This window comes from Pan paniscus, chromosome 16 (genome assembly GCF_029289425.2).
Source record: "Pan paniscus chromosome 16, NHGRI_mPanPan1-v2.0_pri, whole genome shotgun sequence".
NCBI lineage: Eukaryota > Metazoa > Chordata > Mammalia > Primates > Hominidae > Pan > Pan paniscus.
Window position 1 is genome coordinate 68933152 of NC_073265.2, and position 25555 is coordinate 68958706.

Sequence of the window (25555 nt, forward strand, 5' to 3'; positions counted from 1 at the left end):
TGCACTCCAGTCTGGGTGACAGAATGAGACCCTGTCTCAAAAAATTTATATATACATATATAAAATATATACAATTTTTTCAAAGATTGGTGATGCATTTTTATTCATTTTAACCACTGTGAAGGTAAATATTTTGTAGGTCTTAAAAAACATGGCTGCATGCCAACTTTGTCCCGCTGGCCTCTGGTTTGCAGGCTCTGGGCTTCATCAAAAAGGACCAGAGATGAGACTAAAGGGGTCAGTCAGGGTCATGTATACTGGCTGATAAACAAAAAAAGAAGAAGAAGCGGAAGAGGTAAAAGGAGGAGGAGGAAGAGGAGGAAGACCAGAGGAGGAGGAGAGAAGAAAAAGGAAAAGCTGGCCACTTCTCAGAGCTCAGGTGTAATTTGATGCTATGGTGCATTGCATATTTTTTAAGGGAGAGGTCATGTGGATCAGCTAAGCTGTGAAAGTTGAACTTGTTTTTTTCACCAAATGAGTCTGTTCATTTATTCCTTCATTAGCAAATGTCTACTGCACACCAACCATGCGCCAGCTCCCTTCTAGGCATTTAGTGTACATCAGTGAACAAAGCAGACTGATCCTTGCCCTCAAAGAATTTCTGTTCCAGGGAGTGAGAGGTGGTAGAGGAAGACAAAAACATTAAACGTAAATACATAAATCAATGTTTTAGGAGATGATAGGTTCCATAGGGGAAATAAGGGAAGGCATGAGGGATAGAGGGGAGGTAGAGAGGAACATGCAGTTGCAACTTGAAATAGACAAGTCAGGGCAGGCCTCCTGGAGAACAGGATTACAGATGAGGGAATTGGCCATGCAGCTATCTGGATCAGCATTACAGCAGAGGGAACAGCCAGTGCAAAGGCCCTGAGGACTGAGTGTGCCTGGTGTGTTGGAAGACCTACTAGGAGACCATGTAGCTAGAGGATAAACAGGGGGAGAGCAGTAATAGCAACAGTAACAGTGGAAGGTAGAAAAAATAGTATTGGCTAACTCCTGCAGCTGTGAGCATATCTGTCAGAAGAAGAAAACCTCCATCACCCACAAAAGCCTCTCTATAAAGATACTGTCTCCAGCAACTGTTCCAAGGAGGCTATCAGCTTCCAGGCAGGCCCCAGGGCACTCTAGCCTAAGCCTGACACCTCGGAATCCTAGATTCCTAGACCAGTCAGTGGTCCTTAAACTAGGGAAGGCACATCTCTAGGGGTTGTTGGAGACTTTCTAAGGGATACCTGGACATGGATGGGCTAAAAGGAATCATCGCCCAAGCACTCAGCCTCTGTGTAATCTGTACTAAAGCTGATCTGCCAGAGAATGACCCCCTTGCTCACCAACCCTTTGTCCACTTGACAAAAGAAAAGTAAAAGCACGCCCATCCTCATTCTCACTACGAGGCATTGTCGAAGGTTTAAAAGCCTCCAGAGCACCCAGCAGGGGAAAGCCCCTCAGTGAGTCACTGCAGCATCAGATCCTTGGGGCTTCCGGCTTTCCTGCTTACTTATTTTCTTGTTGGGGTGCAGGAGTGTTAGGCATGCAGCCTCCTTGGGATGTTTTGAATTAGGTAAGAGTAGAGAGCAGTAGTGGGAGTAATAACAATTTTTGTTTAAAGACTTTGCCTCTCCTGTCCCCAGGCTATTGTCAAAGAACACATTGCTCTTAAGGGAGAATCTTGTTAGAGCAAAACAGACAATGCCGGCAGAGAGAGGGAATTTTACAATCTGCCTCTTTCACATATTTAAACATAGGCAATCGCCTGGCAAGGTGGCTACAACTCCACCTGCCAGCCGCCATGCTTTCCATGAACTCCACCGTGTTACTTGGTACAGATTAAGGAATAAGCTTTTGTGGAGAGGAGAATATTCACAAGGCCTGAGCCAATAAGGGAAGAGGGGCCAGGCTCCCAGGCTCCTGTTGGCCAAGGCCTTGGATTCACTGGTCAGACAGCCCATGTCTACCTTCCAGGGGAGGAGTTGTGCCTGGGACTGGGTCATTTTATAGAGCATCCGTAAGAAAGCAGCCTTGCCCATGGGGGACAGGTTGTTTGGGGCTTGGCATTTGGCTCTGATGTGCCAGTTGTTTACTGGGGTTGTCTGGCCTGCAAGCTGGCCAGCACCTGGGGCCTTGTAAAGTCCAGCTCTGTCTATCAGGGAAGGAAGCCACCAATCCCTATACCTCCCCAGGAACTAAATAGCAGGGACAGGGAACCCCCTTTCTCTTTCTTTGCTCATTTCAGATTTCTCCTTCCCAATAAAGCTCCTAAACCCATACCATGGGACACTGTGGAATTTGTTTAGAGCCCTGAACATTGGAAGTGGTGACCCCTAAGGGACCCAACAGCCCCTTGCAGATGAACACTGCAGAGAGAAACCCTGCATGCTGAGGTTATGGCCTTTTGGAAAGAGCAGAAAAGATGAAGTAGGTTATTCCAGGGATGGGACGTGTGCCCCATGGAGTAAAAGATGTCACTGGGATAGCAATCAGGCTTAGTTGGACCACTTCAAATGGAGCATGACATTGGAAGAATAAATGATCAGGTGGCTTTCGTGTCTAAAAGTCAACACAGCCCTGGAGGGGAAGTCATCCAGCACTAGGGGATGGTGGCTGGGGGCTGCGTGGTCTGCCGAAGGCACCAATATCCTCCCACCTCACTATGGGTCATGGGTGTCTAGGAATCCCCTCCGAGATTGCTAGCAGGGTTGCAGCAGCCTAACACCTTAGAAATCACCCAGGAGTTTGGAGAGGTCTGGTATAGATACGGATGTAACAACACTTTAAAAAATTAGGGTTCCCTGTCCTTCAGTCAAACCACCACCGCAGGAGCAATGGCTGGATGCAGATATGAGTTTGCATCCAAAGAGTCAAGTAAATCTGCAGGCAGGCAGGCAATATGGAGGGGTGGCCCAGGGCCCTGCTGCAGAGCACATGGCTGGACTGATCCCAGGAGGGGTGGGGGACACTCGTGCCTTCTGGAAATAGGTGTCTGGGAGCAAAGAGTTCTCCAAAATGCTGAGTCCTCTGGGAGACAGCCTGCCAAGTAGGATGAAACCCTGTCTGGAATGGAGGGATGGGAGGAAGAATGGGTTCTGGGCTTTGGGCCAAGTTCGTGGGGAGCTGGCCAGCCACTGAGTCCCAAACAGGACTCAGAAAGTTCAGATTGAAGTGAACAGAGTTAGATGAGATAGGAAAATTAAAGCAATTGTTAAGGAAAGAAAATATTCAGAATTTTAAATATTCAAGGAGCAGGAGGAAATCATGTAATGAATTGGGTGAGGAGCTTCTGGAGGGGAGGACCCACCTCTCCCTAGAGGTCAGGGTCCATCCTCCACAACCTCCTCACTCAGAGCTGCTCACAGATATTGTTGACAGCATCTGGCGCCACCCCCATCAGGTACCAAGGGTCCCTCTCCCCTGCTGAGTCTGTTCACACATGGGGCACTGGGGCTTCCCCGTCACCTTCATCCAAGGGAGGCATTACACCAAAAATCAGAGGAACCTCAGATATTCAAATGTTCAGCATTTTTCACCTCCTATTAGCCAAAGAGAAAATTATAGCATAACTTCCAGACTGATTCATTTTTTAGCAATTGGATATTGTTCTCTTTCACTTACCATATAAGGAAAGTTTGATCATGCTGTTTCATAACATTGATGGAGTTATTTCTCATCTTTATATTTGACTCTTGTTTAATTATTCTCCAAAGCAGAAGAACAATGTTTGATACATGCACGCATCCATATTTAGCAGATCTAGTTTACAGAAGTCCTTTGACATACATATAACAGTGCCCCATACAAATTCAGAACAGAGGAGCTGCATATGGATTTATGATCTTGTTCTTATTAATATTGTGAAATGGATAAATCACATTAGTGCTGCATCATTTTAATCTTGACTTGACTGATTTTATTATCTACCCTACAAGATGGGTTCCATAATTTTTTGCCAGTAGTATTTATAATAGTCCTTGAAATGCTTATTAACGTGTTTGGTTGAATTGAAAAAACAATGTCAGATTTTTATCTTAAGGGAAAATAAGAATTATTTGTCTGATTGGTTTTACAGTAAGGATTGACTTTGCCAAGTAGATTATATGGAAGTTATTTTTCACATATTTAATAAACCAAACCTATAGTTCCAGGATTTTGATGAGAATACATTCAAAGCACATGATAACAGAAAAGCACTATATAAAAGTAGAAGGAAATTAATAACATTGATCTTTTCCAACAATTTAAAAAATATGTCTGATTAAACAAGGTGCCTCTAAGAAAAAGAATAGCAGGGATTATTAACAGTTAATTGACAGTATTGTAAAAGCCTTTTTTGTATACCTCCCAGGAATTGAAATAGGGAATCAGGCTCTAATGAATGAACAAGTCAGGCGGTTCCCAACTCTTTGCTCTTAACAAAATTAAAAATAATCTTGATTATAAATCTGTGTATAATTTTTGACAAATAACTCAAAAGGTAGTCAAACAATCAAGTGATGGTGATATAGCAAATTTCCATTTCTGTGTACTTTTTTATGCGAACATATTTTCTCAGTGCTAACATCTATTAAAAAAAGAGTAGTGATAATACAGATGTTGAAATCTGCTTCATTGCATAAATGTCATATTCATACAGAGACATATGAAATAATTAGGAAAATGCCTCATCATCTCATTAACAAATGTATTTCCAATAAAAATTACTTATGTTTAATACAGTCATGTATCACTTAACGCCAAGGATATGTTCTGAGAAAGGCATCGTTGGTTGATTTTGTTGTACGAACATCACAGAGTGTAGTTAGACAAACCTAGATGTATAGCCTACTTCACACCTAGGCTATATGGTAAAGCCTATTACTCCTAGGCTACAAACCTGTACTACATGTTAGTGTACTGAATACTACTGCAGGTGATTGTAACATAATGGTAAATTTTTGTATATCTAAACATTGAAAAGGTACAGTAAAAATACAGTATAAAAGGTTTTTAAATAGTACACTTCTCTAGAGCACTTCCCATGAGCGGAGTTTGCAGGACTAGCAGTTGCTCTGGGTCAATCAATGAGTCGTTAGTGAATGTGAAGGTCTAGGACATTTCTGTACACTGTTGCAGAATTTATAAACATAGTACATTTAGGCTTTATTTTAAAATATGTTTTTTCTTCAATAATAAATTAACCTAAGCACACTATAACATTTTTACTTTATGAACTTTTTAATTTTTTCAACTTTTTGACTCTTTTGTAATAACACTTAGCTTAAAACACACATTGTACAGCTGTACAAAACCTTTTTTTTTTTTTTTTTAAGACAGAGTCTCAACTCTGTCACCCAGGCTGGAGAGTACAGTGTCATGATCTCATCTCACTGCAACCTCTGCCTCCTGGATTCAAGCGATTCTCCTGCCTCAGCCTCCTGAGTAGCTGGGATTACAGGCGCCCGCCACCACGCCCAGCTAAATTTTGCATTTTTAGTAGAGATGGGGTTTTGCCAAGTTGGCCAGGCTGGTCTCGAACTCCTGACCTCAAGTCATCCACCCACCTTGGCCTCCCAAAGTGCTGGGATTACAGGCGGGAGCCACCCACCCAGCCAAAACATTTTCTTTCTTCACATTCTTATTCTATAAGCTTTTTTTAATTTTTAAAAATATTTTTAAGTTTTTTTACTTTTTAAACTTTTTCTTATTAGAAACTGAGACACAAACACATGTTAGTTTAGGCCTACACCAGGCCAGGATCATCAATATCACTGTCTCCCACCTCTATATTTTGTCCCACTGGAAGGTCTTCAGGGGCAATAACATGCATGGAGCTGTGTCGTCTCCTGTGATAACAATGATTTCTTCTGGAATCCCTCCTGAAGGACCTGCCTAAGGCTGTTTTACATTTAACTTTTTTTAAATTCTACTTATTACTCATTCTACTTAAAAGTGCACTCCAAAATAGCAATAAAGAGTATAGTATAATACATACATAAACTAGTAACATAGTTGTTTATTACCAAGTATTATGTACTGTACATAACTGTATGCGCTTTACTTTTCTTTTTTGGAGACAGAGTCTTGCTCTGTTGCCCAGCCTGGAGTGCAGTGGCATAATCTTGGCTCACTGCAACCTCCGCCTCCCGGGCTCAAGCAATTCTCCTGCCTCACACTCCTGAGTAGCTGGGACTACAGGTGCACACTGCCATACCCGACTAATTTTTTTGTATTTTTAATAGAGACGGGATTTCACCATGTTGTCCAGGCTGGTCTCAAACTCCTGAGCTCAGGCAATCCGTCCGCCTCGGCCTCCCAAAGTGCTAGGATTACAGGTGTGAGCCACTGCGCCCGGCCTGTGCTTTAGTTTTATACATCTGGCAGTGCAGTGGCTTTGTCAAAACCAGCATCATCACAAACATGTGAGTAATGCATTAGGCTACAACATCAAGATGGCTGCGTCCCTAGGTGATAGGAACTTTCTGGCTCCGTTATAATTCTATGAGACCACAGTTGTATACGCAGTCCGTCAATGACTAAAATGTCATTATACAATGCATGATTCTAAAAATTCAATATATGTTTTTATTTTTGATCAACTATGTACCAATAATAATTATAATTACAACCTATTACAGAAGACTATTTTTAGCCCTTAAAGCCTTATGGTCATAGAAAAGAAAACAAATTTTAAAATTTGAATTTATAAGGCATAATCTTATTATGATAAGTATGATAGAGTGATCAATAAAAAGTTTTCAAGCATAAATCATACATGCATTAATATAAAATCCTGTGGGAAAAGTGGAATATAATATCATGGATAAAGGGAAATATACAATTTTAAAATGTTGAATAAAAAGAGTTTGTAGATTTCTTAAGTGGATGATATACTCATATGAGTATGGCATTTAAATTCCAATGGATACTTTTTTAAATTTTAAATTCTCTCTTTAAAACTACCAATTTTTATGACATATTGGAAATCATATCCTTTGCAACTATTTAAATAGAAGATTCAAAATTTTAGATATCAACTTTAAAATGTGCATTGAATCATAGTTTTTCAAAAAGTTGTTTGGAGGTACATGAGCAAAAAATGTTTGAAGAACACTATCCTACTTACACCATTAGAACTTGAAAGACCGTAAGAATCAAGTAATCCAGGTCCAGCACATTATCCCCAGCACCATTTTACAGATGAGAAAACTGAGCCCAGGGAGAAACAGAGTGAGTCTCTCGCTACCACAACTCCAAGGCAGGCAGCTGGTCAAATCCAGTGTCAGCTGAAAATTCCGGCTTTGACCTCCCCTCCAGTGATCATTCCTACACTATGCTGAAGAGCAACAAATACTCTCACAAGTGGTCAGTACCTATGGCAAATGCCACCCTTGCCACACTTGACTGCCCCCACTCTCTTTTCCATTCCCTCAGCATTTCATGCGGCTCCCTATCCAACTATCACAGATGGGCGACAGCTTTCGGCTCTTGCTGACATTATCAAAATCACTGGGGCTGCTATGACAGAAAGGACAGCCAGGAGCCTGGAAAGACAATAGGAACAGACAGAGGGAGGAAGATAGGCGTCCGTGAGAGCGGCACCAAATGAAGATACAACCGAGACGAGACAGAGAGGAGGACGTTGACTACACCTGCTCCATGCCCAGCCTCACACAGAGCTGATTACAGCTTAGCCAAGTGTGGAGCTGGAGGCAGCTAGAGTTTCCTTAGTCATTCAGTCTCTGTCCCATTCAATAACAGATCTTTGGGTTCAGGAACAGGCATGGAAGCATTTACTGGGGCATGACACTTGGGACCGCAAAGATGGTAGGGCAGAAGAAAATGTCCAAGCCTGAATAACTAGAGATCAATGCCTTTAAACTTGCAAAGGGGTATAAATTACATGCATTGATAACCAAGTCATGATGTTTCAGTCATTATTAAACTTGATTTTAGAATCTCAGTTGATTGGTCACCATAAAAAGTATGTTGCCCTTGGGCATTAATAGCGTGCTACAGTTGTATCCTGAATTTTAAGGCTTAAGTCTTAAATTGTAAAGGAGATTAATACACTTGGTATTTTTAAGTCAAAAACAATGTAAATATAAAATAAAACTTTTTCATAAACTATTTAATAAGTCAAACCAAGCATGATATTTTAGAATATATTGCTGCTATTTTATTTAAAACATTTATATTCATCAAAGATAAATTCAAAGACCGAAACAAAAAATGACAGCATCCAAATAACTTTCGCTGACATTTTAAAAGTAACCTTAATATAAATAAGAGAAGGAAAAGACAAAGTATAGACTGGGAGAAAAGACTTGCAAATCATACATCTGACAAAAGACTTCTATCCAGAATACATAAATAATCCTCAAAACGCAACACTAAGAAATCTAGAGTAAGTCGGGAGTTTAGTGAATCACAATGAACTGATGTTGATTTCTTAAGTTTTAACAGATATGCCAAGGCAATGAAATATGTTACCAATAGTAGAAACTGGGTGAGAGTTACGTGGCAACTCTCTGGAGTATTTCTGCAACTTTTCTATAAATGTAAAATTGTTCCAAAATAAAATGTATTTAAAAACTCAACAAAAATAAAATAAACAACCAAATTTTAAAAATAGACAAAAAACTAGAATGGACACTTCACCAAAGAACAGCTGTGGATGACAAGCACAACAAACAACGTTCAGGATATCAGTGAAAATAGAGTAAGGACCTCTGAAAATTATTTTCTCCCTAAAAGCCACAAGACCACAGGCAAAATTTGTCTACATCAAAATTTTAGGACTTGGGTTATTAACTAGAGGCTTGCAACAATCTGAAGAGTATTTATTTTATTAAAAAAAGAGAGATGGATCTCAGTAAAAACAGTGAACTTTATGGTATTTAACTTGCCTTCTATCGAACCACCACCACCACACTATCCCAGTTCCATAGTTCCCTTGAAAACCATCAGCCTGAAACCACAGCTTTGAGGATTAAACAACACACTTTTAAATAAAGCATGGGTCAAAGAAGTCTCAAAATAAATTTTAAAATATGTTTCGTTAAATGAAGATGAAAATAGAACTTACCGAAATGTGTGTGATGCAGTGAAAGCAGTGCTTCGGATAACATTCATAGCATTGAATGCACATACTGGAAAGGAAGAAAAATCTAAAATCAGTAATCTGAGCTTCCACTTTAAAACTAGAGAAAGAAGAGCAATGTGATCCTAAAGCAAGCAGAAGAAAGTAAATGATAGAAATTAGAGCAGGAATCAATGAAATTAGAAACCATGATCACTGATCATGCAGAAAATGCCAATAGAAAAATAAATAAAACCAAGTCTGGTTCTTCAAAAGATCAATAAAATTGACAAACCTCTAGCTAGGCTAACCAACATAAAATGAGAGAACACACAAATTGTTAATATCAAAAAGTGAAAGAGAACTCATTGCTTCTTATCCCAGGGATATTAAAAGGATAATAAAAGAATATTATGAGCAACCCTATACCCACACATTTAATAGCAAAGATGAAATGCAACAATTCCTTGAAATAGGCAAACATACAAAAAGAAATATATGATCTTAATGGGCTTATATCTATTTTTAAAACACAATCAATAATTAACCTTCCAAGCTAGAAAGCACCAGGCCAATATGGTTTCACTGCTGAGTCATACTAAATATTTAGGGAGGAAATAGTACTATTTATCTACAATCACTTCCAGAAGCAGAGGGAAACTTTCTAATACCCTAATAGCAAACCAGACAAAAACATTACAAGAAGAAATCATGCAATTGGTTATCTCTCATGAACACAGATACAAAAACCCTCAACAAAATGTGAGCAAATTGAAACAACAATGTATAAAAGTAGTTATATGCCATGACCAAGGAGATTTATTTGAAGTATGCAAGGCTAGTTCAACATTCAAAAATTTATTACTGTAACCCATCACATCAATGGATGGGGAGAAGAAAAATCTAAGGAAGAAAAATCACATGATCAAATCAATACATGCAGGAAAAGAAATTGACAAAATCCAACACCCTTTTATGATTTAAAACTCTCAGCAAACTCGGAATAAAGGGGAACTTTCTCAACTTCATTAAAAAATCTACAGAAAACTTATAGCTAACATATTCAATGATGAGAAACTAGATGTTTTTCCCCTAAGTGCGGGAGTAGAACAAGCAGTCCTCCCTTACTCCTATTCAAGATCATACTGGAAGTCCTAGCTAATAAAATAAGGCAAGAAAAGACAAGAAAGTATATGAACATTGGAAAGGAAAAAACAAAACTGTATATCACTTATGACATGATCATGTAGAAATTGCCAAAGAATTGATGGGAAAAAAACCCTCCTAAAACTAATAAGCAATAATAACAGGTTTACAGGCTATAAGGTAAGCATAATAGCGTCCATCACTTTCCCATATATCAGTAAAAAACAACTGGGATTTGAAATTAAAAACACAATACTATTTATATTAACATCAAAAAAAGCGTGCACACACAAAATCTTAGGTATAAAATGCATCCTCAAAAAAACCCACAGTTAATATCATACATACTTAATGGTAACAGACTGGACGCTTTCCCTCCTAAGATCAGGAAAAAGGTAAGGATGTCCACCCCACATCACTTCTATTCAACACTGTACTAGGGTTTCCACCCAGAACAAATAAGCAAGAAAAGGAAAAGGCATCCAGACTGAAAAAGAAGAAGTAAAACTATTGTTATTTGCATATGACAAATTATATATTAAAAATTCTAGAGAATTCATACAAAAAAACTAACAAATGAGTTCAGTGAAGTTGTAGGATACAAGATCAATATACAAAAATTAGTTGTTTTTTCATATACTTGCAATGAACAATGCAAATGAAGTGATTTTGCAATGAAAAATGCAAAAATTAAGAAAGCAACTCTGTTTACAATAGCATCAAAAAGAAGAAAATACTTAGGCATAAATTTAACAAAAGTGAAAAACTTACATTCTAAAACTATAATATATTATTGAAAAACATCAAAGAAAACATAAAGAAATGAAGAGGCATTCAATATAACACTATCAAATTGATCTCCAGATTCAAGGCAATTCCTATCAGAATCCCAGCTGACTTCATAATAGAAATTGGCAAGCTCGTTCTAAATGTCTTATGGAACTGTGAATAACCTGGAATATCCAGAACAATTTTGAGAAAGAATAACACTGTAGGAGGACTGACAATTTCCAATTTCAAAACTTACTAAAAAGCAATAATAATCAAGAGAATGTGGTACACAAATAGACATATGGCTCAATAAAGTAGAATTTAGAGTCCAGAAATAAATATCTTCATCTATAGTCAATGGATATTTGACAAGGGTTCCAGGAGTGTTCATTGGGGAAAGAATGGTCTTTCTTTCTTACCATGGTAAGTCGGACCTGAGCTAAAACTCCATTAATTACTTGGCCTCCATAAGCCCCTACTTTAACTGGAGGACCACAGTGACATTTTGGGTTCCCTGGAATCAGCATCAGCTCAGAGCCAGTGTCCAGTAGTCCCTGAAATGTCTGATCACTTCCCTTTCCCCAGTGCACAGTTACCCTGGTAAAAGGTCAGAGGTCTCCTTGGTGAAGGATGGGTGGAAGATTCACTGCACAAATTGTTGGTAATGTAGTGGGGTCCTTCCTCAAGGGGACCCAGCCTCCCCTTCATTCAAAGGGTTATGGGTCTGTAAACTGGCTCAAGTCTGGAAATTGATTGAGGGGCCGTGATTCTCTGTTTTTGTTTTTGTTTTTGTTTTTTTGAGATGGAGTCTCACTCTGTCGCCCAGGCTGGAGTGCAGTGGCGTGATCTCGGCTCACTGTAAGTTCTGCCTCCCGGGTTCACGCCATTCTCCTGCCTCAGCCTTCCAAGTAGCTGGGACTACAGGCATCCGCCACCACGCCTGGCTAATTTTTTTGTATTTTTAGTAGAGACGGGGTTTCACCGTGTTATCCAGGATGGTCTCAATCTCCTGACCTAGTGATCTGCCCACCTCGGCCTCCCAAAGTGCTGGAATTACAAGCGTGAGCCACCGCGCCTGGCCGATTCTGTTTTTATAATTCAAATTCGTCTTGTCCATTCAAACTAGAAGTTTTCTTCTTATATAAATTAAGTAGGAATGCAGTAGGCTTTCTATCAGTTTCACTTCTAGGAACACCGTGATTAATTAGCCAATGCCAGAGCTCTACACAAATCAGACTATCCTGATTGTCGCTTTGTCTCTACTGTCCATTGTGATAGCTACGCCCACCTTCCCTTTGATGGTTGAGTGCCACCACTTGGCCCCTGCCACCTCGGTATCCAATTATTCCCATTGTATTTAAATTTTGTAGTTGAGTGACTGTGGTTCCCACTGTTAGATCTGACATACAGAGAAAAGCAATTACAGGGCTCTTCAAAGATGCAGGTGCTGCCCTCACAAATCTTTTTTGCAAGGCATTGGGAAAGGGTATATTTTCTGGACCCTCTCAGATGGGATGAGTAGGTCTAAAGTGACTAATCCATTCCACCATACCAATCTCACTAAGTTTTTGGATCCCTTCCTCTACATTAAACCAAGGGAGATCAGGCATTTCCAGCTCACTCACGGCAGGCCATCTTTTAATCCGCATTTGAGCTAACCAAGCAAATAAACTATTATTTTTTAACTCCCTGAGCTGCAATATTAAATGCAGAGTCCCTACTTAGTGGGTCCAAATCAATAAATTCAGCCTGATCCAACTCTATGTTCCTTCCACCATTATCTCATGCCATTAATATCCATTCCCATGCCTGTTCTCCAGATTTCTGTTTATAGAAATTAGAGAATTCAAGCAGTTATTTTCAAGTATAGGGCACCTCCTCATGGGTCACATTCTCAACCTCACCTCTAGGGGCCTACCAGGACTTAGTCTAGTTATAGGTCTAGAAGCAAACAGAGGTGTTGGGGGTGGCTTCTGAGGAGAATCAACATTATTTCGCCCGGCAACTGCCTCAGGGGAGGCCATCACTGTTGCCTCAGGTAGTGCAGGGTTTATCTCCTGAGACAGAGATGGAAAGGCTCATGGCAGCATGGGTCAGGGAGGGGATGTTGTCACTACTGGGGATGGGAAAGCCGTTCCTTCTGGCAAAAAATGGTTCATCAGAGTTTACAAACTCAGTGTCCCCAGCCTCACCAGGGTCCTCCCACACATCCTCATTCCAAGTTGCAGGGTCCCATTCTTTTCCAATCCATGCCCTCACTTTAACAGTAGACACCTAGTGAGGCTGTGCATGCATCTTTCATTGCAGGTCAGCCTCTCACATGATAAGAGCTTGTGTCTGTTTTTCCACAATTTCAGTTCTTTCTCCACAAGGGATAAGACTCTCTCTCAGGGCAATCTCAGCAGATTTGGGACTCAGTATCTGCTTCTGAAGCTGGGAGACAGAATCCCTGAGTTCATCATTTTCTTTCATCACTTTGTCCGCTGAATTTTGGAGCAACCAACTAGCTTCATTGTGTTCTTGGTTCTCCACATATGGTCAAAGGTATTATGTAGAGAGTCACTCAACTCCTTGCCTCTCACAAACAGGGAATCAGGAATGTCAAATGCATTTATTTTGCATAACTCTCTAAACAGTTCACTCCAAGGACTATCGGTGTTCTCCATACTATTAGAAGTAGAGTCCTTAGCATTTTGGGGTCTAATCATATTAAGAAGCCAACTCCAAAAACCCCAAAACCAATGAAAGAACTCCATCTTTAATATTCTGTTCCTCTGGAACCACTCCTGGTACCAAAATCTGTATTAGGGTTCTCTTAGAGGGACAGAACAAATAGGAAATATATATGCCTATTAAGTATTAACTTACATGATCACAAGGTCCCAAGATAGGCTGTCTGCTAGCTGAGAAGCAAGAAGAGCCAGTCTGAGTCCCAAAAAACTAAAGAACGTGGAGTCCAATGTTCAAGGGCAGGAAGCATCCAGCATGGGAGAAAGATGTAGGCTGGTAAGCTACCCCCATCTCTCCTTTTCACATTTTTCTGCCTGATTTATATTCGCTGGTGGCCGATTAAATTGTGCCCACCAGATTAAGGATGGATCTGCCTTCCCCAGCCCACTGACTCAAATGTTAATCTCTTTTGGCAACACCCTCACAGACACACCCAGGATCAATACTTTGTATCCTTCTATCCAATCAAGTTGATAGTATTAATTAACCATCACATACTGTCATGTTCTTCAGTAATTTTTATTTATCTATTAAGTGCTTTAAACATATTTTATAATCTCTTTCAGATAGCTTATTACATTTCCATTTATTAGATGTTTATTCTATTAGTTTTATCTGCTGATACTGTCGTGATAATTCATTTTCTTATGCAGGCCTGTGATATTTTAACTGTGAGCTTAACTCCTATGGGAATACTGTGAAAAGTTTTCTTATAAGGCAGTTTCATATTTGCTTCTGCCACAGCCCCAGGAGTTTCAATATCTCCATGTCAGTTTGCATAATTTCTCCCCTTACATTTTCTGCACCATATGTGTTATACATATATTTAGATATTTAGATTCAATATCCACACAAGCTATTGGCTTGGATTTCAACTTCTTATGAGTGAATTGTCCTCCCCACTCCACCCCATGCCCAGCCCTGAGCATAACATTTCATCTTTCATATGTCCCTGTCATAGTACAGTGCCTGAAACTGAACAGACTATTTCTAATAGAGTTAGCCAATGAAGAAAAAGACTAAATAATCACCTTCCATACTGATACCATACCCCCATTAGTTAAGCCTAATATACAACCTAATAAAAAGCAAGTGGATTCTCGCTGCAATTATTCCAGAGAGTAATCATTTTTTAATAAAAATTATGCAGCAAATCTTGTAATTTTGGAAACTAGAAGGGACCAAAAGTTATCAGATAATCTCTGCTGTTTACAGCTAAAGAATTAAGCAATTTGCTGAAAGACACACAACTATTGCAATCGGAAAGAATAGTATAGTCAGGTTTCCTACCTCACAATCCTGGGTTCCTTCCATTTAATGAGTTTCCTCTCTAAATTGTGTCTCTTCCATGGAGATATAAAGAGAAATGCTGAAAACACACACACATGCACGCATGCGCGTGCACACACACACACACACACACACACACACACACACCCCTCAGTGTTCTCCTTTAACTAGCCTGGAAATTTATGAGAAAAATCCTCTTCTTGTTTAAAGCATGCACAAATATGGAAAGAAGATTTAAGAAAATCACTAATGGTCTTATTGAGAAAAGAGAATTGATTCTTGATTCAAAACAAAACTCAATATTCCATTTAAGTTAATGCCTGGATTTTGTGTCAGCTGCCTAGACTTGATTTTTCCATTCATCATAAAGATTATTTGGACCATATGTTTTGGACTACCCGTTTCTATTTCTTTCCTTCTTCCCTCCAGATGCTGTGCCCCATGATGTATTTCTAAGACTAGGTATGATATGTCAGAAAGGGAGGGGGCAGTACCCCTGCCACAGTGGGTGTTTGTGTTTTCATGCTATGAATCTTATCCTATATGGACAGCAGAGCATGTTAAAAGCATTTTCCTTACCTCTCTCCCTTCTCCCTTCTTCCCTTGCTTTTGTCCTTCCTTCCTTCCTTCCTTGCTTGCTTCCTTCCTTCCTTTCCTTCCTTCCCTTTCCTTTTCTTCCTTCCTTTCTGCTTTCTTCCTTTTGTTCTTAACACAGTGTGTAACTTCATTCTCTTTATAAAAGACTGAAGCAATATAAAATTACTGTATCTAGTGTGAAATGTGATATTCCCTTCCAAACACTCCTACTGTCTTCCAGAAATAGCAACCATTCACAGTTTGGTGGGTTTCTTGTTCTATAGTCTTCTTTTCTATTCATTTTCATGCATGCATATGTAAATACAAATAAATTTTTATAAAATGGAATCAGACTCTAAACATTGTCCTGAAATCTGTTTTCTTAACAGTATGTCTAAAATTGTACTGAATCATTTCACATTAGCCTACCTCTTTTTCAAGTGCTACTTTGTTACAATAGCTAATACTTTTGTGGAAGTAACTATGTTAAGGATCTATTCTAAGTGATTTACATTATTAAATCACTTAATTCTCCAATAACCCTAGGAGGTTAATAAAACTATTATGCTTATTTTATTGAGGAAGAAATTAAGGAAATTTGGTAATATTGTTAATTTTCTCAAAAACACAGCAAATTACTGGTGGAGATGAGATCCAATCCCAGATAGTCTGACATCAGAATGCATGCTTTTAACTACTAGGCTTCATTACTCCTTTGTGATGTAAATGTTCAATAATGTATCTAAATAGTTCCCTATTAAAGAAACTTTAGATTGCTTCTCATTTTTCACCATTATGAACAATGCTGTAATTAGCATCCTCGTACATGGCATCAAGTCTATCAATCTTTTCGTTTACAGCTTTTGAGTTTGTGTCTTGTGTGGGAAGGCCTCTTGAGTCCTAGGTTATAAATAATCCTTCTTCATTTTGTTTCTGTAACTTTTATGGTTTGACTTTATTCATTTCGCACTTGAGCCCCTCTGGAATTTATTTTGATATATGGCATTAGTTAGATGTCTAATTTGATTGTCTTCCATATGGATAGCCAATTGTCCCAACATCATTTCTGATATCTTTTTTTTTTTTTTGGTTGAGAAAACATTTCCCGAGAAAATCTTTTAAGATTTTAAAACAGCTTACGTTGGCACATTAAAATCTACCCATACTTAATCAACTGTAGAGAAATATAAATACAAAATGGCTCATTAAACATACAGGGAAAATCTAGTTTACAGGATGGGGAAAACAAGGAGAGAAACCAGGGAACCAGGGATTTTTCCCCATGACAAATGCATTGAATAAATAATTCATAATGGAAACATTTTGGACTCAGTTCAGATCCTGGCTCTGCCCCTCAACAATAGTTGGTCTTGAATAAATTCTCTAACTTCTGTCTCTCTTTCCTCACCTGTAAAGGTGATGGTGGTAATACCCATCTTAGAAAGCTGCTGTGATGATTCCAGCACTTGATGCTCAGTAGGTGCATCATTATAAAAGGTCTAATTTTCCATTTGCTGCTAAAGAACTCAAGTGTCCCCAAAAGACTGCCCTATTCTTATACCCAAACCTCCATAGATGGTACAATTATTATTATTTGAGAAAATTTACTTTCATGGGACATTGTACAATGTTATCAGTTGGTTCCTGGCTTCCAGGGAAAGATTTCCAGAAGTAGCTGTAAAGGTAATTTTTTTTTCTTGAAAGCATGAAGAGAACCCAATTTATTTATTTTTATGGGCCCAAAAACGCTCAGAAAAAATAGAGAGAAATTGTTGAAAGGCAAATTATGTCTCTCTTTTTGTCCTATATTCCTCCTCCACAGTTGTTTACTTCAGGTCTTATCCTTTTTCAGTCTTTCTGTTCCACTGCCACCATTGACAACGAATCTAACCTCACCTCCAACATTGGGGAAAATAAAACTCGGCTTTCCTCAGCTTCCTGCTACCAACTAGCGCCTGCACCTACACTCGGTCCATTCTCCTTCCCACCTATCCCTCCCACACTTGCCTGTACTCTGTACCCCTCTCCTGACTGCATTTCTGTATCCATAATCTCCTCCCTCTCTATCTCTTCAGCCTCTTCCTCTCTCTGTTGGCTTCCTTTATTTGAAAAACAATCCAAAGCAGGCCTCATGTTCACCATCACCACCACAACCACCACCAAATCCTCCCTGCACTCCACATGTCCCTCCAGCTTTTGCCCTCTTTCCTTCCCTTTACGGCCAACCTTCTTAATAAAGGAGATGCACTCTTGCTATATCCACTTCCTCTCCTCCCTGGAAATCTCAGCCTACTGTGATCTGGCTACTGACCCCTCTCCCAATCTGCTTCACAAGATTAACAAGAACCTCCCTGTGCTGAAACCAATGGGAACTCCTCAGTCCTTATCTGGCTTGATCTCTTGGAAGTCTGGACACTTCTGACTGCTTCTTCTTTCTTGAAATACCCTCTTTTCCTGGATTTCATGACAATATAACTTTTTATTTTTCCTCCAACCACTCTGTTTACTTCTTCCTAGTCTTCTTCCTGAGCCTGTCTTCTACCCATACCTTACATATCCCCAGAGTCCTGGGCTACGTCCTCTTCCCTTTTTCTTTACATACATTCCTTGGGTGCTCCAGTTAACATTCATATGCTGTTGACTTCCAAAACACAAATCCATTGTTAGCCAACAGACCCATATGCCCAACTTCCAAATAGTTCCTTTTGACCACCCACCTTAAGCCCCTTAAACACAATATAACCCAATTAAACTTCATTGTCATCTTAACCTCTGCCTTCATCATCTTTGAAAATGACTCAATACCCAAGTCATCTTTCTCTCCACTTTTTCCCTCATGCCAAGGATGTCCATGTGATGAATGTCTTTGAATCAGTCCACTTCTCTCCAACTCCACAGGCACCACTGGCTAAACAATCATCACATCTCAACTGGATTTCTGCAGCCACCTTCTAATTGGTCTCCTCACCACCATGCTTTCCTCTTTCCTGTCTAGTCTGATGCCGCAATCAGGAAAACCTTTCAAATCTCAAATCTGATCTTTTTATGTCTTTGTACACACCAACCAATGCTTCCTTGTTCCTGTTATAATCAACTTCAGAGTTTTTAATATGGCTTGTGACCTTGCATGACCTTGCTTCAGTATTTCTCTGCAGCATTATCTCCCGCCACCCCCATTCCCTCCTCCTCAAACACACATGCACACACACAAACACACACACATACACCATGTCCTATACTGAACTTGTTTTATTTCTCCAAATGCTCTTTTGACTGGCTCTTTTGCTGCTCTCTCTGCCTGGAATGTTCTCTATCCAGCCCCACCAGAAACCCTAACCACCTTCTGCCCAACTCATACTTCAGATTTCAGTGTATAACTCACCTCCCCTGGGAAGCCCTTCCTAGATCCTCTCTTATGAGCCGCTGTAGCAACCTAGACCATCCTTTATCAGGACTTACTCTACCATAGTAAGTTACGAGTACTGGTTATCTGTATGTCCCCTTAACCAGTTTGTGAGCACAGGGACTGGGGCTTTTTGCTACTATTTTCCATCACTTAGCACAATGCTGGCTCAGGGTGGACACTAACAAATTATTTTTGAATGAGTGGATGAGACCTGTTTTTATGATACTCACTACTGTATCAGAAAATAATACTACATCCATGGTATCTGTATTAGTCAGGGTTTCCTAGAGGAACAGAATAGGATGGATAGACAGATACCTAGATACATAGATAGATAGATAGATAGATAGATAGATAGATAGATAGATACATATAGATAGATAGATAGATAGATAGATAGATAGATAGATAGATAGATAGGAGTTTACTAAGTTTACACTTGCATGATGACAGGGTCCCGCAATAGGCTGTCCGCAAGCTTAAGGAGCAAGGACAGCCAGTCCGAGTCCCAAGGGAGTCCAATATTCGAGGGCAGGAAGCGTCCAGCAGGGGAGAAAGATGTAGGCTGGGAGGCTAGGCCAGTCCCCACTTTTCACGTTTTTCTGCCTGCTTTATATTGGCTGGCAGCTGATTAAATTATGCCCACCAGATGAAGGGTGGGTCTGCCCTCCCCCAGCCCACTGACTCAAATGTTAATCTCCTTTGGCAACACCCTCACAGACACACCAATGATCAATACTCTGCATCCTTCAATCCAATCAAGTTGACACTCAGTATTAACCATCACAGTATCCCAACTAGACAGTTTTGTCAGGGTTAAGAGAAACGTATAATTAATATGGTTTCCTTTAAAAAAAATCACTATGAGCATTTACTAAAATAAATTATATGTAAAAATTATAATAGATGAGATGCCAGTTATAGCAACATTTGTCTTTTAAAAGAACATCACTGAGCACTTGGGGTGCATTTCACCTCCCACTACTTCATAGATGAACATTTCCAACCTAACTCCATCCACGACTATTGCTACTCCTCATTGTTCTCACTCACAGAGCCCAGGAGCCTCTCCATGTTTTTAGGAGACCTGGGCCATCTTGCTGCAACCACTGGGCCAGAGGCATCAGGGGTGAGTAAAAAAGTGGCTCCTTCAGGATTCAATCCCTCTGTTTTTTTGTTTTTGTTTTTTTTAGCTGCAACACACAGCATCACACTTCTTTATATCCCAGTTGTTTTCTTTGACATACTAACCAGCAAAATCATACTTTCCTAATGTGATTTACTTGAACTGAGGCTAATGCTTAAATAAAGAGCATCCACATGACCACCTCTTTTTATGTCCAACAAGGAAAATCCACCATTCACCACAGTACCTCTCGATGCTTTTTGCCTAACTAGGAGCAGTCAGAAAAGTTACTTTAAAATCAATGGGTGATTACTAATTTATCTTTCCACTACCTCATCAAAATCTCTGGATATTCACAGTTTCCCTCTTCAACTTGTCTGTATTAAGCACTGAAAATAGAAACATTGTGCAGACAACATGGAATTATAATCGTATAAACCTGAGTTTGAGCTTTAAAATTTACTCAACCTCTCTGAGATTCAGTTTACTTTGCTGGAAAAAAAAATATCAACTTCATGAAGTTGATACAGAGTATTATCACATATATAAAGCACCTAGCACTCAATAAATATTGGTACCATACTTCTTCCCCCACATACACTGGGGATTCAGTAAGGTCAGGCCCAAAGAAAGGCACCCAAACTCAAGTGCAAATAAACAGGAGACACCTCCTGATTTTAAAGGCTCAAAGCCATGCTTAAAATCTTTATAAAAGACCATGAGAAAATCCCTTTTCATGAAAATTAGATGGTTGAGCCGAGGAACCAGAGTGAGCTGACAGTCTGTGTGTCCATAACATCAAATGGAAGGGCCCCAGATGAGCTCAGAATTTCAGGTGGACATAAGCCTACAGCTGAAGTTCAGAAGACAGAGTCATGACAGTCCCATTTCAATCTACAGGACGCAAACCAGCTTATGTTCATCCACAAATAGGGTAACCAATTCACCCTAGTTCACTGGAACTCTCCTGGTTTTAGTACTAAAAATCCCATGTCCCAGAAAACTCCTTAGTCCTGAGAAAGCTAGGATGATTGGTGACCCCACGCAAGACAGTGAAGCACCTGGTTGGTGAACATCTATGGGCAGTTTCTGTTTGATGAGAAACCAATGGTGAGGATATGGAGAAAAACAGAACCTTTGAACACTGCTGGTGGGAATGTAAATTAGTGCAACCATTAGGGAAAACTGTATGAAGGTTCTCCAAAAAATTAAAAATAACACTACCATATAATCCAGCAATCCCATTTCTGGGCATATATCCAAAGGTTATAGTATGTCAAAGAGATGTCTGCAGTCCCCTGTTTATTGAAGCACTATCACAGTAGCCAAGATAGAATCAACCTAAGTGATCACCACCAGAGGAATGGATAAAGAAATGTGGTATATACACATGATAAAATACTTTTCAGCCTTTAGGAAGAAGAAAATCCAGTCATTTGCAATAACATGGATGAACCTGGAGGACCTTATGTTAAGTGAAATAAGCCAGACACAGAAAGACAGATACTACATAATCTCACTCACATGTGGAATCTAAAAACGCTGATCTCATAGAGGCAGAGATTAGAATGGTGGTTACCACAGGCTGGCAGTTGGGGAGATATGGAGAAACAGGAGATGATGGTCAAAGGGTACAAAGTTTCAGTTAGACAGGGGGAATAAATTCAAGAGCTCCATTTACAATATGCGGACTCGATTCTGTTAATCACAAGGTATTGTATTCTTGAAAATCGCCAAGGGAGTAAATTTAAGTGTTCTCACCACAAATAAATGACAAGCATGTGAAGTAATGTATATGTTAATAGCTTGATTTAGCCATTCCACAATGTACACTTCTTTCAAAACATCATATTGCACACAATAAATATATATAATTTTTAATCTGTCAACTTTTTAAATTAATCAAAATTTTTTAAAAAGAAGAAAACAATGGCTACTGGTTGATCATCCCCTCTAATACCTAGAAGAGCTAATACCCTTCTAACTGAGTTTTATAATTCAATGGTTTACATCCATGGCTGTACATTGGAATCCCCTAGGAAACTATCTCCAGAGATTCTGACTTAATTGTTCTCAGGTGGGACCTGGGTAGTTATTTTTAAAACATCTCTAGGTGATTTTAATGTGTAGCCAGGGTTGAGAACCACTGTGCACATTCTTCTCAATAGTATTGTCTCCATATTCACCCTTCAGAAACTTTTAAATGGCTTTTGAATATTAAAAGGAAGATTTAAGAATATAAAACACCCTCTTTTCACATGTGTAAGCAAAAATAGAATGCTTAGGAATGGAAAATGCTAACATTCATAATAAAACTGCCCAACAAGTAAATTAAGAATGAATATACAAAAATGAGCTTTTGAGGAAAGCTGTCATAAACAAAGATCCTAGGAGTTATAAATTTGAATTATTATGTCCTTTAAAAGTTGTTATTTCATGGAGATAAGCTGTAAACCTATTTTAATGATGCTGTCATTGTAAAAAAATTAAATTTATTAGAGAGAAATTGCCCCTTGTATCTGAGATAGATTCATTAAAATGTATCGAGTGTTCGAAAAGTTTTATCTTTGGTTGAGGATTTAACCTCCAGAATCAATAACATACCACTTTAAAGCATGTCGGGTGAGTTGGTAGTTAACCAAGTGGGTGCTCTCATTGTGGGGTTAGGCCCAGTGTCTCCCAGGGGGTCCTGCTAAATACCATAGCCCCTCAGGAAGCGGCATTCTGCCTGGCATGAGGCACAAACTAGTGCTTGAATTTAAATCAAGTATTAACATCATAGCAGATTACTGTACACGGTCTTGAAGGTCATCACCAAAGAAGAGATGAGGAATGGTTGGAGCAATGATGGCCTCACTGGAGTAACGGCACACCTTCCTAGACGGGCAGTGTTTGTGCAATATGTTTGTTACAAAGGTCATTTCAGTTTTTTCTAAAGATGTTTGAATCAAAAGGGAGTGACTTATAGCAAAGGTATGATGGCACGACAAGATGATGATGGTGATGTCTTTGGAGTCTTCACGGGGAAGCATCCATTACAGTGAACTGCCAAAATGTAGGTCTGACTTGCGGCTATGCAGGCTCAAAACCACAATTGCCAGCATGCTGAGAATGGGTCTGAGTCTCAAGGCTGGACTCCCATTAGCCAAGATTATGAGAATGATATACAACACAGGAATGCCAAGTAGTTACATTACAAAGAGAAGTATAACCATGGTAGGGCCCAGAGGCCTCTGGTAGTTAGGACCAGCACACTTTCTCCCAGAAAGCAAACCTAGGTGGGAAATTGAATCACCATCAGAAGACAGCTTGCTAAGCAGGAACTCAAGATCAGGTGGATGAGTTAAGGCCTCAGTGGCACTCAGTTGGGATAGCCTAAAGACTTCTCACCATAGAGAGAGCCCTTCAGTGGGAATGCAACGAAGTCCAAAAGCCAGGATTCTCCCTTCTCCCCTGTTTTGAGGTGGAAATGGCCTCTCTGCCTGTCTTTTAATTTGTATTTCCATGACTGACCAGCCTTTTTTCTAACTGACATATTCTTTCTTTATCTATGTTAATACATTCGATCATATTATACAGAGTCTTTAAAGCCTTAAATCCAGTCGTTCTTTTTCAAATGATTTTGCACTGCTTTGTTCTGGACCATTATGAATTGACCTTATTGTTTAAGTTTTACTTCCCTGTTTTTCAAGTTTATGAAGTTCTGGAGATGTACCTAGCCCATTATGTTCTGACAACACTTTAGTATTCCACGTAATAAAAAATTCTGAAGGAAAATTTATTCATTCATTTATTCAACAAATATTAATTGTGCCAGGTACTTTTCTTAATGCTCTCAATTTCAGTGGTAAACAAAACAGATAAGGTCCCAAACTTCATGTGGTTTGCATTCTAGCTGAAAGACAGAAAACAAATGAGGGAATAAATAGTTACATAAAATAATTTCGTATAGTAACAAAGAGAAAAGAAAATGAGTAAAATTAGGAAAACTCCTATTAAAATGTTCATTTGCAAATAAGAGAACATCGTCACCTCTGGGAGACTTTAAAGTATATCTTACATGGCCCCAAAATGACTCAAAATATCATTGTCAAAATAGAAAAATGAAAGGGAAGGTCCCCCTCAAAAGAATACAGAGCAATATGAGATCAGGGTCTTTGGAAATTCATGTACTCATGATGATGAGAAAAAGACCTGTTGGTTCTACAGTCCCAAAAATCTATGCCAGTGAATTTCTGCCAGTGCTGCTTGTATTTCTGACAGCTTCCTCAGGATCTATGGCCTTAAATGTTGCATGGAGAAGGAGGAAAATGGAATTACTTCTTTCTGCCATACCTGCATTTAATATCTAGCAGCAATGTCCCAGATTTTTACTTTGGGTTTTGCAAAAGTAATATCTCACTGTAAGGGGTGAACAAGAATGAAGGCAAGAACTACCTGAGTGCCTGAAAATAGACCTACCATATTTAGCCTAAAACATTGGAAAGTAGCAGCCAGAAATAATTATAATCATTATAGCATGTATCATTTATTGAATATCCACTATATCTTACATACTGAAGAGGCATTTTGCATATTTTACCCAAATAAATTCTAAGGTTCAGTATGACCTGATCTCCAGACAAAGTCACATTCAAAGAAATAAAATCCAGTAGTCAAAAGAAATTAAAAAATAGTTCTTTACTTTCATTTTGAAATAAGCCTCTTTAAAATTCTCTTTTTTCACCTCTTTATTCTCATATATCTTCTGCAGATCTAGAGCCTCTCACCTATGCTTCGCCCTCCGTTTCTACCCAGAATGCACTGAAAACCTACCACCACCACTGGGATAGACTTTTTTCTTACCCCCATCTTCCTTTTTTTTTCTGGTCCTCTCTAATCATTCTCCTAATTCTAAATCACAAACATCCATAGAGTCAGATGAGCAAATCCTGCAGTCATCTTATAAGACGGGGAATGGGTGAAATTGGAAAGACAAAGACAATATTATCTTTACTGGGTTGGGATGAGAGAAAGTAGCAGGAAGGAGAAAGGCTGAGAACATCCACATGTTAACGGACATGATAGATGACTACAGTAATAGCCCAAATAAACGCCTTCCCTGTTTTCAGCCTCATTGCAATAGGACATGCCTGTCTTTGCATCTGGGCTGGGCTTGTGATTTCTCTGGATCACAGAAATAATATTGTGGCAGAAATAATGTGCAAATTCTGAAACCTTGCCCCAAGCAGCTTCTGTTTTTGCTCTTGGGAAACTGGGACCATCGTGTTGTGAAGATATATAATCTAGTCTGTTGGCGGATGAGAGACCATGTGGAGGAGAACGAAGGCATCCCAACCATCAGCCAGCACCTGTGACCCGATATGAGGGTGGGGTCATCTTGGACTCTCCAGCCTCTGTTGAGCCATCAGAAGATGCAGTCACGTGAAGGATGCCAGGCAAGACCTGAAGAAAAAAT

The 25555-nt window shown here is 39.4% G+C and overlaps 1 long non-coding RNA gene across 1 annotated transcript in view; it reads right to left on the reverse strand.

The window, feature by feature from the left end:
- The window catches only part of LOC106633847 (uncharacterized), a 231038-nt gene extending 212327 nt beyond the window's left edge, over positions 1-18711 (reverse strand). The window contains exons 1-2 of the long non-coding RNA XR_008621234.2: positions 15569-18711; positions 9059-9122 (exon numbers count right to left, since the gene is read on the reverse strand). This is a non-coding gene — a long non-coding RNA (uncharacterized LOC106633847). The remainder of the gene's footprint in view (positions 1-9058; positions 9123-15568) is intronic.
- Between the last annotated feature and the right edge of the window lie 6844 nt (positions 18712-25555).